This window comes from Neltuma alba, unplaced genomic scaffold, assembly GCF_004799145.2.
Source record: "Neltuma alba isolate B1F8T4 unplaced genomic scaffold, ASM479914v2 tig00007927_pilon, whole genome shotgun sequence".
Lineage (NCBI taxonomy): Eukaryota > Viridiplantae > Streptophyta > Magnoliopsida > Fabales > Fabaceae > Neltuma > Neltuma alba.
The window spans coordinates 28,843-46,951 of record NW_021634904.1 but is presented as its reverse complement, the minus strand read 5'-3'; the positions used below and the strand labels follow the sequence as shown (position 1 = coordinate 46,951).

Sequence of the window (18,109 nt, the reverse complement as noted above, 5' to 3'; positions counted from 1 at the left end):
ACACAGCCCCCCTTCCCAACATACCTTGCCGATGAGTTTTGAGTTCCAGGCATGTCGCCAAGGATCACCGGGAGGTGGGACCTGTCGATCTGCTCCAGCTCCGCCAGCGAGACGGTGGTTCCTTGTTGATTGAAGGAGTCCCTCTTGGGGGGTTGGTCGACCGCGGGCCTGCTGGTGGCCCTCCGATGGAACTCCGCCGCGTGGGTTGGAGGAGTGGTCATAGAGGCGTAATGAGCAAGCTGGGAGAGAGAATAATGTAAGTTCCTCTGATGGATATCCAAGGCTGTGTTTAAACTTTAAAGAACAAGGGAGGGACTAAGGCAGTATTTAGAGTTCGTTTTTTCCGCGTCCATCACAAGGCCCAGGAAGCTGCATGGAATCTGCATTTGGCCGCTCGGACCGTGCCTGTTGCCTATCTCAGGTTCAGGGTCAACCAAGTCTTTCCAGGTGAATGGGGACCACCGCTCGTGACTTCCACGAGCACCTCTTTTTTTTTTGGGTAAGAAAAGGGGCTTAAAGCCCAAATCAAACAAAGAACAACGGCCGAAAGACAGACCTCTCATAAACCATTCCTGTGCCATCTGCAAATTGCAACCAGCGGACGTTTTCCGGAACTTGGGGCCATATCCGAATCTCATCATCTAGAGACAAGCCCAAATTAGCCAGGGCATCTGCACATAATTTAGTGCACTCCCGTGGAACATGAATTACCCTCACTTGCCACTCCTTCCTACACCATATTCTCAGCAACAACCGACTCTCCATTCCTCTCTCTTCTTCCCTCCATTTCTCCACCTGCGACAAGACTGTGGAAGAGCCAGTTTCAATCAGGGTCTGCCTCAAATTTAGCTCCCAACAAATCTTCAAACCCTCCAAGACCCCCCATAATTCTGCTGTCAAGGCTGAAGAAAACCCCCACCTTCTTCGCATAACCTACAATCCATCTTCCTCTAAAGTCCCTCACAACACCACCACAACTACTCTGTCCTGGATTTTCCCTACTAGCTCCATCAGTATTCAACTCGACCCAACCATCCGGAGGTGGTGACCATCGGAAGCAAGCAGTTAACTTGCGAGATCCCTGATTAAGCAAAGTATCCTCACCTCCTGCCGCTACATTAGAGGCAAAACGCATAACAGATCTGCAAATGTCAGAGCTTGGCCGCCTAAGACTGTCAGTAATGAAAACTCCCCTGTTTCTTTCTTTCCAGAGGATCCAGCACCCAATACCGAAGACTAACCTCCACTCCGTAGAACGCCGTCTCCCAATCGCATTACTAAGATTCATCCTAAGTCATTCCTCAAGTCTTGGAGCACCTTTTAAGTCTTTAACTCACCAGATTTAGAATTTCGATTTAAATTGTTCAGATTTACAATTTTTAATTAATTATTTTTAAATAAAAAACTAGTTGTTTTAAGAAAAAGCATTAGTTAAGATATTATCTTTATTTTAGATTCTATATATATTAAAATAATTATTTTGAATAAATAAAAATAATAAAGAAATTAAATCTAAACCATTAAAATGAGATGTGTACAACTCAAATATGATGAATTTATAATGTCTATTAAAGTGATGAGCACCTGGTTTCACTCCATACTCATGAAAAAAGACAAATAAATAAAGACAAAGTTCTTTTTTTTCTTTTTTTTTTAAACAGCGCAGGTGGCATGTATCTTGGTTTACAATTCTTGACAGTGGCTTTGATTTTGAAAACCACAGACAAATTATACATAATAGTCATTGCTCAATCAGACAATATAGATTTGTACGAAAAAGGTGAGTACTCGGTAGTTCTATTCTGGTAAATTGATGTCATAAATAATCCTAGCAATGTGTAACCTTTAATTAACACTCTCTTTGTTATTTATTATAAGTTTCAAATAACTAATTCATGGATAATAAGTAATTAGTTAAAATTAATAAATAGTTAGAAATAGACTTTTATTTTTAAATATATCTTTATAATAAATAAAAAACGGAAAAAAGAGAATGTATGGAGAAATATAATAAGAACGAAATAATTAAGGTTAACATTGAAAAAAAGTAGACCATACCTCTTCCTAAATTTGAAGCTTATAAATAAGACCAGAGAGGGTAATATCTAAAATTAGAAAGGTTTAAACACAAGAAACCTGTGGATTGAACTTAAGAAATGCGTGATTGGGTGATTACGTGATATTTTGGAATGAATTAATTAAGAGGCCTTTTGAGAAATGGGGAAGTTGAGGATATAATTAAGAAGGGAAGTTCAATTATTTGGATTGAGAGAGAGAGAGAAGTGATAGGTTTGAAGTTTGATTTGGGAGATGAATTAATTGCGTTGACTCATATTCTCATGATAAATGCGGGGGTTAATTCGTAAACATGTTTGATGAATAACGTCTTAGCTTCACCTACCAATCTATTCGAATTAATCATGTATTACGTGGGAAAAGAAAATTAATCACATTCACAATTAATTTCCATCATTATTTGATTCTTTTTCCCTGTTGGCTTCGTGTTTAAGTCCTGGATAGAACTTAATGGTGCCATATGATCTACGTAGCCAATTTCATCTAGTGAGATAAGATTTCTTCTTGTTGTTTTTAGATTCTTGTTTAAGGAGACACACTCAACCAAAGTCGCTAACATGCATGGTTGGCTTTGGAAATTAAAGCAACCAAGTATTGAGTCTGATGATATTCGATCTCCCTGAGAACATTAATTAATGCAACTGCTTGATGTGGAAGTGGAACTTGAACCTGTTATTAAAGATGAGAGATGTGCAAAGAGAACTTGAACCTAGCCATTGCTTCTATAACTTCTCGATATTATTTCCATAACCCTGATCTGCTTTTCACTTTTAGCCATTCCAAGGAAGCACAATATAATCTTTGACCCGGCAGGGGCTGATTATATAGTTGTAGAAGCAATTTCCCCCGGCCCAGGCCATTAACATTTTGGTTGCTCAAATACAATCATGCCCATAAGAATTACATATGGGGTCTGGTTTGAAACGCGGATGAAACGGGTATTTGGGTAATGTAATTCCATTTCTATTTCCTTGTTCTCTCCTGCCAGCTGCATATCTTGACCACGCTCCTATGTGGCCTAATAAAATTCAAGAGAATTACATTAATACAATTGTTAAGAGTATTATTGAATGCAAAGAATAACAAGTGTGGGGGAAAACGTATCCATTATTCATGATGAGATAGCATTGATGAGCTCATCCAACAACTTACAATAAATTCACTTAGGGTGTTAAACTAATCAACCCTTTCTCATCAATGGTGAGAAGGTGAGGGAGTTATATTTTACAATAGCTTTTCTTTACATCTAATTCATAAATTAAGTGGTTCTCTTTATCTAGATAAGTACTTCAAATTCATCAGATTTAGATCATCTAAATGTGATTTGGATGGTCCATATTTGATTTCTTTTTTATTTATATTTTTTTATAAATAAATGCACTGTATGTATGAATTCATTAGAAGCCGTCCTAAGGGCCTTTTTTTAAAATAAAAAAAAATTAAGTACCCAAAAGGGACTTGTATTTAAAACTACCGTTTATTTAAAAATATGTTGGTTTTTTGTAGACTTCATTTTAAACCGCGCCCCCCTGCTTACAAAGGTGCTGAATTTGTGCTGTGTTGTTTTGATTGGTTGTCTTAGAATTCTTTATGGACTTTTTCTCCCTAATTAACAAATACAAAACAGGCAAGTGGACTACTATTATTCCTTTTTTCTTGTCGTAAATTAAAATATTTTGTAAAAATTGAAATATTTTAATTATGATAATTATATTAAACAATGCATAATAATTTTAATAAAATGAATTTGAGCACGCATGTTTCTATTTTCCGTTAAAAACATATTTAAGATACTATTTGGTATAAGGGCCATAGAGGGAGGGACCAATTTTAATGAGCTCTGTTTGAAAAATTGGAGAAAGAGGGGTCTAAAATCTTAACAAAGAGAGGACATAATATAAAGGGAAAATCCCAAAAAAGGTCCTTGGAATATGAGAAATGCCAGATTGGGTCCTTAAATTTCGAAAATGACAGAATGGGTCATTGACCCAATCTGTCATTTGTGAAATTCAAGCGAATTGACAATTTTGCCCTCATTTATTCATTCACTACAATGATTCAAGGAATCACTATAAGAGTTTAGGTGTTACCTAGATTCGTGTAGTAAATAACTACTCACTTTTTCATAGTCAGGTGTCTTGTTATTAACTATAACTAATCCTATAATCACTAGAACAATGTAAGCGTTACTTAGATTTGTGTAGAGAATAACTACTCATTTTTTCATAGTTAGGTATCTTATTATTGTCAGGTACCTTATTATTAACTACAACGAATCTTGTAATCACTAGAACAGTATAAGCGTTACCTAGATTTGTTTAGAGAATAACTACTTACTTTTGCTCAAGGGCAAAAATGTCAATTCGCCTGAATTTCACAAATGACAGATTGGGTCAATGACCCATTCTGTCATTTTTGAAATTTAAGGACCCAATCTGGGATTTGGTATATTCCAAGGGCTTTTTTTTGGATTTTCCCTAATATAAAAGAGTAATAAAAGTTAATTAAAAGCTTTTAACCTCACTTTTTTTAATTTGTAAATTGAGCTCATTAAAATTTTTCCTTTCCTTCTTTCTTTTCCATGTTCATCGTACCAAATAGACCCGACAAGTTTTTTTTTTTTAATCACACATTAAAAGTTGAAGGATTTGGGTAGCATGAAATTTGATAAAATAAAATAATTAACATTTAACGTCAATGCAACAAATAGGAATTTCAATGCTTTATCCAACAGTAAACGGGGGAACAGACTATGTGGGCATCAAATCCCACCTATACCCCGTTTAAACAAAAGAAAGGAACATCTGACCCAAAAAAAAACAAAAGAAAGGAACAGGCTTTTGGGGTAACACCAGAGGGGACCGCCAGTAGTCAAAGAGATGATAATTGGCTTCTTCCCTCGGTCTCCACGGCAACTTGGACAGTAACTGTATCAGAGAACTTCTTTCTTTGTATGTGATCAGAAGGACATATATATAGACAAGATCCTCTCAGACGACGGCGTTTAAGTCTATTTCAGACTGCCCAGAGGGGTTCATACTTGGTAGCTCCAGGCAGTGACTTGCTGCGGTGGCAAAGCATGATATCATACTAGAGAAAACCTCACGAAGAAATTGCACGACAATTGTGTACGACGTGATTGCAGCTTTCAACACAAAAAGACCCCATATGATGGATGCAACTATCCCCACCCATGGAACTAGGATTATGAGAATCAGCACAAGGACCAAAAATCCAGACAGTGGGCCAAGGGTTTTGATGATGTGATGAAGGTTAGGCTGTTCACTTGGCGCTGCATATTCTGCAATGAAACACGCACCATAGAGGCATAGGGTCACAAGAATGGTCACCATGATCCAGGCCCCATTGGGATCATCAAATGGAGATTTCCCTCTGGATTGGTACGCAACTTGGACATAACCACCACTCGTAGCGATCAGAAACATAATCGCAATATGGATCTGCTTCCTGTATGAGCTCCTGTAATGCCAGAATATATATAAACAAATGAATGATCTTTTCACCAAGAATAAACCAAAACTATTACCCTATACTAGGGTAATAGTTTTCGTCAGCCGGGCCAAACCCTTCAAATCATCTACCTCCAAGAGCTCTTCCTAAGGATCAAACACAATGGCAGAGAAGACAACAACCCTATCATCGCAGACATCCACAAATTCCTGACACTCTTTTACTACATGTTTTGTGACTCTTTGCAAACATTACACGGCCCCCCTTCCCAACTTACCTTGCCGATGAGCTTTGAGTTCCAGGCATTTCGCCAAGGATCACCGGGAGGTGGGGCCTGTCGATCTGCTCCAGCTCCGCCAGCGAGACGGTGGTTCCTCGTTGATTGAAGAAGTCCCTCCTCGGGGGCTGGCGGACGGCTGGCCTGCTCGTGGCCGTCTGCTCGAACTCCGCCGCGTGGGTTGAAGGAGTGGTCATAGAGGCGTGATGAGCAAGCTGGGAGAGAGAATAATCTAAGTTCCTCCGATGGAAGGATATCCGAGTCTGTGTGCAATGAACAAGGGCGTGCCCAGTTAAATACCTCAACTTTTTCTCTTCCCCTTGCCCCTCTTTGACATCAATATATTTTCCATGGCAAGTTCGTTTGTCAAATACCTGAAGTTTACATGGTAAGCATTTGAAGAAAATATTCACAGAAATCAAATACCTGAAGTGCAACAACTTTGGTTTGGTGATGATGCCTGCTCTTGCCACCATGAAGAGAATTGCCAGAGGCAATATGTGAATAATGCAATTTCGATCCGATTTATGAGTCTCTCTTGGATGATCAAAACGCTGTTGTGAACTTGCTAGGAATTACAGGTGAGATGTTAGTATTTATAATCACGACCATGCAAGTACTATTGCAACGCTGAGAAAATTATAATCTTGGATGCATGCCAGAGAATAAGTTCCAATACAGTACTGAGAAAAGCACAAATTCATGTTCATGAATATAGGTTCCATTGGGGGAGGTTTGAAAATTAGCCTGCGGTTACAAGCAACGCTGAGCGTCAAAAGTGGCTTTATTTATCTACTCATATTGGATGGATTGTAAGGGGGCGAATTAGGGCCGTTTGGAAAGGCTTATTACAAGCTTTTTAATTTTGATTTACAAAATACGGGGTAAATATATGAGAAAATTTTTGTCTCAGTTTATATACAACTTATTCACAAATGATTTTAAACGTGATGGCAAATAGCAAATAGGACCTTAATGAAAACAGAATGAAATGAGTTCCAATGCTGAGCATACTAATGAGTATTAAAAACTCATTACTACTTCGATCATGATGAGATAGCATTGATGAGCTCATCCAACAACTTACAATAAATTCATTTAGGGTGTAAAACTAATCAACCCTTTCTCATCAGTGGTGAGAAGGTGGGGGAGTTATATTTTACAATAGCTTTTCTTTGCATCTAATTCATAAAATTAAACGGTTCTCTTTATCCAGATGAGTACTTCAAATTCATCATATTTAGATCATTTAAATGTGAGTTGAATGGTCCATATTTGATTTCTTTTTTTTTTTTATATATATTTTTATAAATAAATGCACTGTATATATGAATTCATTAGAAGCCGTCCTAAGGGCCTTTTTTTTAAAAAAAAAATTAAGTACCCAAAAGGGACTTGTATTTAAAACTACAATTTATTTAAAAATATATTGGTTTTTGGTAGACTTCATTTTAAACCGCGTCCCCCTGCTTACAAAGGTGCTTAATTTGTGCTGTGTTGTTTTGATTGGTTGTCTTAGAATTCTTTATGGACATTTTCTCCCTAATTAACCAATGCAAAGCAGGCAAGCGGACTACTATTATTCCTTTTTTTCTTGTCGTAAATTAAAATATTTTGTAAAAATTGAAATATTTTAATTATGATAATTATATTAAACAATGCATAATAATTTTATGGTAAGTTAAAATACCTCAACTTTCTCTCTTCCCCTTGCCCCTCTTTGGCATCAATATATTTTCTATGGTAAGTTCGTTTGTCGCTGGGGCCATTGCATGCTAGAAAGCTGCATGGAATCTCCTATGCGGAGAGCTTCGCGAACGTTTTCAGGGAAGCCACGAACCAGTTTCGCTGCTCTAACGATGAAGATTTAAAATTTGAAATTTTTTTTGTTTTTTAAAAAATATTTTTTTAATACTCCTTAGGTCCTTACTGTATGACCTAATTATTAAGTTAATTTTGGTCCTAAATATAAGACCTATTTCTCATATTTATCAATTTTTTCTAAGTTATCACTATGAATACTCGCTCAACCAAAATCAAGTAAGAGAAGCAGAATATTAAAAAAGATAATTATGGTATTTTAGAAAAAATATATCATATTTTTTATAATTAACTAACTTACCTAACTTTTTTAATCTAATCAAATTAGTTAAATAAGTATTATATTAAGGACCGGAAGAGTAGTTGCATAATCCAAAATAAATTTAATATCTTAACTGTAAGTTTTCTAAAAATAATTAGTTAAAAATTTTAAATCTAAACTATCAAAACTGTATTTAAATCTGTGTAGATTTCACATCACGGTGCTGATCACTGCAATGAGCACAAAGCCACGGGCCTTATACATAATAATAATATGAAATTAACTGAGCTTTCACATTTAAATCTCTATCTGACTTGTACAATACAAAAGAAGCCACACATTTAATTGGTGGTCTGTTCATATTATAATCGAATATAAAAGGAAAATTTTTATAATTCAACCAAACTAAAATATGTCAAAAGAAAAGGAGAAAAATTAAGGCTCCCAAGTATTTGATGGATTATAATTTTATTTTTTTATAAATACAGAATAAAATTTTAGATTAAAGTAGAGCTACTATGAAATTATTAGTATCTTCTCTCCATTGTGAACATCTATTATGCATACATCTTGTAAATAAAAAATATACATAAATACTTTACGATTGTATGAAAAAAAAATTTGACAAATATTAAACAATTACTTCAAAGTCATATAAAAAATATGGACCATCTAATTAACAGATTCTTATCATTACAAGACTCCCACCTAACTATCACGTCCGTTCCCACCACCTACTATAGAACCGGTTTTGGTGCTTATTGCAGTGATGAGCACTACGATGCTAATCAAATTTTAACTATTTAAATTTAATATAGATGGCTGAAATTTAATATTTAATATTTTTATTTTTAAAAAAATATTTTTTAATGAGTATATAGTCCAAAATAAATGTAATATTCTTAATTGTAAGTTTCTCTAAAAATAATTTTTTATTTAAAAATTACTAGTTGAAAGCTTTAAATCAAGACAATTAAAACTGATTTTGAATAGTTTAAATTTTACCATAATGAAGAGTATCATAATATTTATTATTGTGATGAGTACTGAAATTGATTTCCTTTCACCACTCTTTTTTTTTTCGTGAAAAATTCATCTCTGTTTCTAGATTTTCATTCTCCTACGTACACCTACAGAAGAAATTCTAATATACTTCCTCCAGAAATAAATAGAGGTCATATTCTCAAACAAGTTGCATTTTTATGTATAAGCCGCTTTTGGGAGTTAATATTATTTTTAACAGCCACTTTTATAAGGGTCTAAGTTATTTTGAACAAAGGTATCAAACCCATTACTGCATGAAGGATAGTATCACAAAAAATGCTCTCAAGATATGCCCATGCTCATCAAACAAGGGATACGTTTTTGTGTTGATATTGGAATATATATAACACAGCCACCTTACATAAGCAGTAATCCCGGTGACAGAGATTCTGGTTGGTCCTGGTTCGAACCGTAATGGCAAGAAATAAAAGAGTTATAGGATTCTAAAACAATAACAACAAAGTAAACGGTGAAAATGATTGATCGAAGCACAGTGAACATAATGGTGCGTCCGCACTTTACGCGTGTGAAATAGTGGAAGATTTCAGTTGCCAGGTACTTTTTGGGCACTCTGCGTCAGCCCTTAAAAAAACAATACTGCACCTGCTCATTATTATAAATTTTAAATAACTAATTTATTCACTTTCATCCTTATTCTCATATATTATAATAGCATATTTAAAAATAAAAACATATGTCTAACCTATTTACTAATTTAAACTACGAGTAACATTAAAAAAATGCATTAAATGTAAAAAAAACTAAATTGAAGCCTATAAAATGAATCTCATTGCTTTTGAAATTTGAAGCTTATATATAAGATCTGAGGAAATATTAAATAGCGGTATTCAGATTTCTGGGGCACCTCTTCCTCTGTCCCACCATTTTAATTGGGTGAATCAACTGTGTAATTATTTTCTCTAACATTTTACACTTCCCACTTTAATTTACGGGTTTGGCTCTTAGTTTAGGCTATTCATTACTTTCTTCTTATTAATTTTAATTATTTTCCCTTTTTCCCCAAGGCTTTGCCTTCCTCTGTATATATTTTTAAAAAAAAGACTTACGTGTCAGCATGATCTTCTCATTCTCCGGTGAATCCCTTGTTACCACTACCGTACGTGAATAGAGCAATATAATTAACACTCTTGCACAAAGAGTAACTAACATGTTATCGATTTAATTAGAAGCTGCTCGTTGTCGTGCAACAAATGAAGTGTACACATATATAAAAGGGGAAAAAAGCTCAAACTTAAATACAAAAATACTAAAATTTTAAATTAAAGGACTAAGTTAGTGATTCGATAAAGTAACAACTAAATAAAATTATTTTAGTATTCTTTTCATATCATATATCTTCTATATATAATTCGGAGATATGAAGCATTTGAGTGGTGCGTATATGTAGATTACTACATTATGCTTGACATTGCAATCTAATTAACCCACATCTATCTTTGTTGAATTCGTGAGATTTTACATAAATTCTTCACCGTCGTGTGTTCCATCATACGATCATTTTGCCAGGAATAAGAGGCAAATCAACCTCGTCACACCATTCCACGTACCTCGTCTCAAAATATGAAATCTTTGCCTGATTTGGCCAGTAACTTACCCAAATTCCCCTCCTATACTCCACTTCAACACACTCCCTCCCATCTCTTTGCTCAGCTTCCACCCTACTTCTTCTCCATACTCGTCCACTGCGAGCACCACCGACCCGGTTTTCGTAAACGGTCTGTTTGCTCCCACGTACCTCCTCCTCAACCCGTGAACCGGGTCGTCACGCGTCTCCCCGTACGGCCTCCCCGTTGCCACCTCCTGACCCGTCGCGTTGTCGTACAGAACGGCGTCGAATATTGCCGCATTCCCCTCCGCTTCTTGGTCCATCCTCCAGTTCTTCGTCTTCATCTTCTGGCCACCGCCTTTCCCTTGGAAAGTTTCAGGTTCTGGAAATGTCCCTTCACGATTTTCTGTATCTCCACTTCTTTCTCCGTGTTCTCTGTTGATCGGCTCAAACTCAACCCGCCCACGTACGTTGCTCCGACTTCCGGGCCGACCCAGATTCGAACTCTTGATGGGAAGTGCTTCTCCTCGCCGTACTCCGCCTCGTCGTTTTGGTTCTTGAACCCGAGCTTCGCCACGTGAAGACGTATGTTGTCGACGCGTGCACGAACCTGAATGAACCCATCGTTGAAAGCGACGGAGTATTCTAACTGGACGAGGGCCTCAAGTTGCTGGTGGGCAAGAGCGTACTTTAATACTGACTCCTTAGCATCAAGACGAGGAATTTGAGGTTTCAAACCATCGGAACTCGCCACTTTCATCATAGTCATCATCGAAGCATAGCCCTTCAGAGCCCAAACGCCGTGAGCCCCGTGGAGTATGAAAGTCCCGGGCTTTGACATGGCGACGGAACCAACGCCTGTAATCCTACGCCTAGCTCTCTGAAAATGCACAATTTGGCCACTATGTACCCGAGGGTGTGCATGAAGCATAACTCTGCGTCTACGCCGACGGTGATTAAGAAAGTTCGCAGAACCGGCAACGGGATAGACGAGATGATTTCGAGCGTCGAAGTTAGTAATGATTGAAAATAGAGAGAGCCCGCTTCGTTAGGGGCGTCGCAGGCGCAGAGCCAGAAGAGGCGTAAGATGAAGACGAGGTTGAAGAATGGAGAAGGATTCGGGCAAGTGATCAGAGTCCATGACCCACGCGATAGACTCGGGTTTGAGCTTCTGGAGCTATGCCCTTGGGCACATACTATTTGGTGCGTTGGGGGAGAGTGCTATAATCTCCTGAACAAGCTGCACAATCAGAGGAAGGAATGGGTTTTCTCTAGAAAGGTGACATTTCTCAGAGACCCAGAGAGGTTTTTCAACGTTGAGCGGGGGAAACCCCTGCAAGCAAATAGGGAAAATCACATCGGCTTCCGATTCCGACCCAGAAGTCCGGTCAGCTCTTAAATGAACGGACCGAGTGGAACCGTCCTGATTAGCTTTGCCTGAACTGGCGAGTTCGAATCAGTCGTCCAAGTTGGGAAGCTCGCATATCCATGACCAAATATCCATTATTGGGAGAAAGCTAGGTTTGATTTCTCTCTCTCTCTCTCTCTCGTAGGGGTGTTTGGGAGATAAACCCTGAATGAGAAATTTATGGAAGGAATGAATGATGAAGGAAGGAACAACTTGGAAACGGAGGAGCCCAGAGATGGATGAGGAACTGGTGGTAGAAAGAAGTCAACTGTGTCTTGTTTTGAGATTTTAGGTTGGATTCATTAATGAGGCCGGTTTAGTTTCGCTTTCTAACGCAGATTCTTCTACGCCCTGGTCTTCCAAAAGGCATGCAATTGTTTGCAACTGTATACGTAGCCCCAGTTTATGTTGTCTCAGATTGTTCATGGGTCTGGAGACTGCCACGTATAAGACAAAAACTAGCTTCTCATTATTTATTTATAAAACATGGTAGCAAGACAAACTTGAGCTTTGTCTTTCATAGCTTGTTATCTCACGTCATGGATGTAATCGATGATGGAGCAAATTGCACTAATATGTGTGGCACGAGTTTATCTTTCATGCATGCAACAGATATTGACAGCAAATCCACATAGATATACTCCCTCGGGTACTTTCTATAAGAACTTGGTAACTAAATTAAGCAATTTAAAAAACTGTTAAAATGAGTTAAAAACAATAAATATATAGAAAAAATAAACTTTTTTTAAGTGTGCTCTTATTTATAAGGGAGTAAGTAAGAGCGAGAAATAGAGTAATAATGAGAGAAGGTATGAAAGAAAGTGTAATTTGGCAATTTGTCATCACATAAAATTAATTAGACGCAAAAATGATAAAAACACATTAAATATTCAGATAATCCTAATTAGACTCTTACAAAAAGGACTAAGTTAATTCAAATTTCAGGCTTATATAAAAAAGACCGAGGGAGTTCTTAGCACTGTGCTGTTACGTTTTATTTTTTAAAGTATTGTTTTATTTTTTATTCTTAATACCTTACTACATATTTCAAAAACATCCCTTTCAATATTTTTTTTGAAGAAATTAAATTTTTAAGTAAAAATAGTTTCATTCTATTATATCATCATGGTAAAAAATTGTTTATTTTTTATATCACATAAAAATTTTATGGGTCAATACATAGTAAAAATGTAATGTGAATAACCTAATAATTATACGCTCTCTGGTCCTCCTGATATATTCTCGATCAGTTATATAAGTTGTTATGTGATGTTATCTAATGGTTTCTTGGTTTCATCATTTGTTTAATGTTTATTTCCTTTTAATTAGTCGAGATAAGAATAATGGAGTACTAGGCTGTTTTTTTGGGTACAAATATCACTGCTGCTAATCTTATTTATAGAGCAGAGAAATAATATTTTTTGTTGTTAGAATAAGTCACTAATTAAATTTACTATATGAATATACTTCCTTCGGTCCATAATATAAAAAGTTGGTTTGAAGAAAATTGTGGTTTAAAATATAAAACGTTGCCAGGATAATTAATGTGATTTTTTTCACGTTTGTCCCTGTTAAATATAGGGGGAGAAGAGATAATAAAAGTGTAATATTAAATACTATTTTATCATTTTTATAGGGGGAAGATGATAAAAAATTATAATTTTAGGATACATTTACTCCTCCGATCTTTAATATAGGACCCAATTTTTGAGTTGGTTTTGGTCCTAAATATAAGACCCATTTCTCATATTTATCAATTTTCTCTAAATTACCCCTATAAATACTCCCTCAACCATAATCAAGTAGAAGAGGGAGAGGAGGTATTAAGAAAGATGATTATGGTATTTTAGGAAAAATGTGTCACTTTTCTTATAATTAACTAATTTATCTAATTTCCTTAATCTAATCAAATTAGTTAAATGGACCTTACATTAAGGACCGGAGGAGTACTAACTAAACTTCTATTTCTTGGTATGTGAAAAGAGTTAATCAATTTCTTATATGATGGACTAGAGGGGGTACAATGTTATCCCGAATTAGTATTATTATTTTCTTGATATATATTCAAATATTGGGAATAAAATTAAAAAATTGTTAAATTTTAAGATATTCATTAAGATTTTTTTAATTTCAGTAAAATGTAGAAGTTTGTTATAAAAGCAGGAGGCAATTGAAAATATTTTATATCTATGAGGAGGGAGTATGCGTAATGGTGTACATATTAGGAGAGGTGTACATATTTAGTGCCCAAACACAACCATAATGATTTTATGAAAATTAGGTATTATAGTACGTTTTTAACATCAATTTGACTTATGTTAAGCGAACCATCAACCTTTCCTTTAAAAATGATTTTCATGCTATCATGAAATCCTAACATTGGAAAATATAATTTTTTTTCTTCTTGCAAAACATATCTATAGCATATAGATGATTTGCTTTATAAAGGAGTTATCATACCCTTATATCTTCAATTTTTTATTATTTAATACCATCGAAAATTAAATATCATACGCTTATATCTTCAATTATTATTATTTATTTAATACAATAAAAATTAAAGACATGTGCACATAAACATGTTCTAAACATCATCCAAATGTTGCTATATAATTGCAATTATTTAATATAAGAGCTTATTTGACTTTTATTTTAATTTTAAATATAAGACTTTAATCCATTTTGTTTCTCATATTTATCTTTTTTTCTAAGCTATTCCTTATAATAATAATAGTTATAGCCACTATACTTGATTAACAATAATATTTTAGGAAAGATAACACCTATTTATTGCAAACAACTAATTTAACTAGTTTTTTTTAATATACCCAAACTAATTAATTAGCCTTTATTAAAGACCAGATATAATATTAAATATGCTACGTCAATTTTTTGTTAGCCACGTTGACACATTTGGAAGAACGCAAATGTTAATTAACTTCCAAACTGTGGATGAGGGCTAGTGATTTGAAAACTTGAAAATATAGGGGTCAATTTCACAATAATAGAAAGGATCTTCTCTTCCCTCAAGAGCCAAACTAACGGAGATTCTTCCCCAGACAAGTGAAGCTGAATTTGGCGCTTCATTTGAATGCATTTGTTTGTATTATATCCGCAGACCACTGTTTGTTCCAGCAAAAAATAACAATCTTGCTTGGTACTCTTCCCCTGAGAAATTGAAAATAAAATGAGTTTGATTCCACTCGCTCTGCAAATTCAAAGCGAAGTTTCAGTAATTCAGCGTCTTCTAATCGCTCTAATGATAGCACCAAGACGAAGAAGAAGAAGAATACTAACCAGAAAACCCTAGGCGTAGCTTGGGGCTCAAATTCTCGCTCTTCCTCTGGTTCTTCCTTTCGAAAATCCCCCTTCTCCGATTTCGGCAGGTGGTGCTCTTCAATTTTAGACTTCCATCTGCTATCAAAATTGAAAATGAAATTTAAATTAGATGGCTAGGAAATCACTGCATCTCTGGTTTCAGTTTAAAGAAGCTACAACGACTTCGGCAGATTTATTTGATAATTTTTATCCTTATTTGTTTTAGTTTTGTTTCGCTTTCTAACGCAGATTCTTCTACGCCCTGATCTTCCAAAGGCATGCAATTTTGCAACTGCATCCGTTTGTAGTCCCAGTGATTGTTCATCTGGGGACTGCCACCTGTAAGAGGAAAACTAGCTTCTCATTCTTTTATTTTATTTATTTATTATTTGGCTATTTAGAATTCGATTATTTTTGTGATTAGTATTATAAAACATGGTTGTAAGACAAACTTGAACCTTGTCTGTCATAGATGTAATATATGATGGGGCAAATTGCACTAATACGTGTGGCACGAGTCTATCTTTCATGCATGCAACAGATATTGAAAGCAAATCCACATCAATATATACTTGGCACTATGCTATTACGTTTGATTTTTCAAAGTTTTGTTTTAGTTTTGATTCTTAATATATCACCTTTTTTTTTTTGTAAGAATTCTTAATGTATGACTAAATATTTCGAAAATCTTCCTTTCAATAGAATTTTTGTTACAGTATTTATAGGTTTTTAAATAAAAATAATTTCATTTTATTTTATCATCGTAGTAAAAAATTATTTATTCTTTATATTATTTAATAATTTTATACATAGGAAAGATGTAATGTAAATAACCTAATAATTATATTGCCTTTGATCTTAATTATAAGATATATTCTTAAAAAAAAAAACTCTTAGTCCGTTGTATAAGGTATTATGTGATGTCATCAGATGGTTTCTTGGTTTTCATCACTTTTGTTAATGTTTATTTTCTTTTAACTAGTCAAGATAAAAAGAATGGAATACTAGGCTGTTAGGCTGTTTTTATTTTTTGCTAATATGACCGACCTTGATCCTATCTAATTTGCAAACCAGATCGGGAGACCCCAAAAATATACCTGACGATGCACTGATTAAAATTAATCAGGCTATTATTAATACTAAAAAAATTAATGAGGCTATCAATTAATGAACTGAAGTTTTTAAGGTGTAATGGGGTGCGTATACGTACACATGTGTAATCCCAAAAATATCATGCGAGTTATATATTTTTCTGTTTAATTGAAAAAACTGCAATTGTATGGAGGGAATCAGTGTAATATTTTACGCCTAATTATCTGCGTAACCTCTGTGTGTATCTATAATAATATTACACACATATATATAATAAAGGTCTCAACCACATAACATTTTAAGGTTTTACGACCTATTAATTTGTAGAAAAATTGATGATATGTCCTTAATTTATTTTATTGATTAATGTTTTTTAGACTTTTGAAAAAAGACAAGTAAACAAGGACAAAGTTCTTTTTCTTTTGTTTTTTGTTTTTAACAGCGCGGGTGGCATGTATGTGGTTTACAATTTTTGACGGTGGCTTTGATTTGGAAAAACACGGGCATATTATACATAATAGTCAGTGCTCAATCTGTAAATATAGATTTGTATGAAAAAGGTAAACTGATATCATAGATAATCCTAGCTATGTGTAACCTTTAATTAATACTCCCTTTTTTCTTTATTATAAACTTCAAATAACGAATTCACGGATAATATACAATTAGTTAAAATTAATAAATAGCTAGAAATAGACTTTAATTTTCCAATATGCTCTTATAATAAATAAAAAAGGATGAAAGAGAATGTGTAGAGAAATGTAATAAAAGAGAAATAATTAAGGTTAATATTGAAAAAAGGTAGACCACACCTCTTTCTAAATTTAAAGCTTATAAATAGCATTAGAGGTAGTAATATCTAAAATTAGAAACGTTTAAACATAAGAAAACTGTGGGTTGAAATTAAGAAATGCGTGATTGGGTGATTACGTGATATTTTAGAATGAATTAATTAAGAGGTTTTTTGGGAAATGGAAAAGTTGAGGATATAATTAAGAAAGAAAGTTCAATTATTTGGACGGAGAGAGAGAGAGAGAGAGAGGTGATAGGTTTGAAGTTTGATTTCGGAGATGAATTAATTGCGTTGACTCATATTCTCATGATAAATGCCAATCTATCTGAATCAAGCAACATACATAAGCGTATTACGTGGGAAAAGAGAATTAATCACACTCACAATTCAAGGTAAAAAAAAACCGGATCGGACCGGCCGGTTCAGACCGGAAACCGGTGAACCGGCTTTTGGTCCGGTCTGGTTTAGCCTCAAAACCGGGCCCTCATCAGCCCGGAACAACCCGGAATGAACCGGTAAAAACCAGGCAAACCGCTGGGTTGAGTGGGTTGCCGGTTTTGGCTTTCTTTCCACTTTTTTTGGCCACTGTTCACCGAAGAACTGAGGAAGAGAGAAAGCAATGAGACAGAAGTAGAGGAGATTGTAGAAATCAAAACCTATAACTTTGTTTGAAAATCTGTCGTGTTTCATAATGAAGCCTCAAATTCATTCTGCTCGTCATTCTGCTCCTCGAAGGCTCAAAGACAAGGAAGAAGATAACTGGAAGACTCAAAGACAAGGAGGAAGATAAAAGAGAGAGGAGGACGGACGAGATGCTGAGAAGAAAACTGAAAAAATGATAATACTTCACTATTCATTGTTGAATGAGCCAATTCATTGTCCGAGAGAGAAAGAGGGAGAGAGAGAAGGGAGACAAAAAAGCAAAAAGCTGACCTGCCAAAGCGTGCTATGGAATGCAATGTGACTGGTCTTCACGCGAG

The 18,109-nt window shown here is 35.1% G+C and overlaps 1 pseudogene; it reads right to left on the bottom strand.

Annotated features, from left to right (window-relative positions):
* Nucleotides 1–10,268: 10,268 nt before the first annotated feature.
* On the bottom strand, nucleotides 10,269–10,862 carry LOC114753438 (uncharacterized; annotated as a pseudogene).
* Nucleotides 10,863–18,109: the final 7,247 nt, after the last annotated feature.